Source organism: Physeter macrocephalus, chromosome 13 (genome assembly GCF_002837175.3).
Source record: "Physeter macrocephalus isolate SW-GA chromosome 13, ASM283717v5, whole genome shotgun sequence".
NCBI lineage: Eukaryota > Metazoa > Chordata > Mammalia > Artiodactyla > Physeteridae > Physeter > Physeter macrocephalus.
The window spans coordinates 53,332,657-53,333,988 of NC_041226.1; the positions used below are offsets into that span (position 1 = coordinate 53,332,657).

General features: G+C 37.3%; 1 protein-coding gene across 2 annotated transcripts in view; it reads right to left on the reverse strand.

Annotated features, from left to right (window-relative positions):
- Positions 1-1,332, reverse strand: part of OBI1 (ORC ubiquitin ligase 1) — a 46,486-nt gene that overhangs the window by 24,022 nt on the left and 21,132 nt on the right. The window lies entirely within an intron of this gene.

Below are 1,332 nucleotides of genomic sequence, written 5' to 3' on the forward strand. Positions count from 1 at the left end.
TGAAAAGAAATGCAGACAGCCTAAGAGACCTCTGGGACAACATTAAACGCAACAACATTTGCATTATAGGGGTCCTGGGAGGAGAAGAGAGAGAGAAAGGACCCGAGAAAATATTTGAAGAGATTATAGTCGAAAACTTCCCTAACATGGGAAAGGAAATAGCCACCCAAGTCCAGGAAGTGCAGAGAGTCCCATACAGGATAAACCCAAGGAGAAACATGCCGAGACACATAGTAATCAAACTGGCAAAAATTAAAGACAAAGAAAAATTATTGAAAGCAGCAAGGGAAAAATGACAAATAACATAAAAGGGAACTCCCATAAGGTTAACAGCTGATTTCTCAGCAGAAACTCTACAAGCCAGAAGGGAGTGGCATGATAAACTTAAAGTGATGAAAGGGAAGAACCTACAACCAAGATTACTCCACCCAGCAAGGGTCTCATTCAGATTTTATGGGGAAATCAAAAGCTTTACAGACAAGCAAAAGCTAAGAGAATTCAGCACCACCAAACCAGCTCAACAACAAATGCGAAAGGAACTTCTCTAAGTGGGAAAAAAAAAGAGAAGAAAAGGACCTACAAAAACAAACCCAAAACAATTAAGAAAATGGTAACAGGAAAATACATATCGATAATTACCTTAAACGTGAATGGATTAAATGCCCCAACCAAAAGACACAGGCTTGCTGAATGGATACAAAAACAAGAGCCATATATATGCTGTCTACAAGAGACCCACTTCAGACGTAGGGACACATACAGACTGAAAGTGAGAGGATGGAAAAAGATATTTCAAGCAAATGGAAATCAAAAGAAAGCTGGAGTAGCAATACTCATATCAGATAAAATACTTTAAAATAAAGAATGTTACAAGAGACAAGGAAGGACACTACAAAATGATCAAGGGATCCATCCAAGAAGAAGATATAACAATTATAAATATATATACACCCAACATAGGAGCACCTCAGTACATAAGGCAAATGCAAATGCTAACAGCTATAAAAGAGGAAATAGACAGTAACACAGTAATAGTGGGGGACTTTAACACTTCACTTACACCAATGGACAGATCATCCAAACAGAAAATTAATAAGGATACACAAGCTTTAAATGACACAATAGACCAGATAGATTTAATTGATATTTAGAGGACATTCCATCCCAAAACAGCAGATTACTATTTCTTCTCGAGTGCACACGGAACATTCTCCAAGATACATCACATCTTGGGTCATAAATCAAGCCTCAGTAAATTTAAGAAAACTGAAATCATATCAAGCATCTTTTCTGACCACAACGCTATGAGATGAGAAATGAATAACAGGGAAA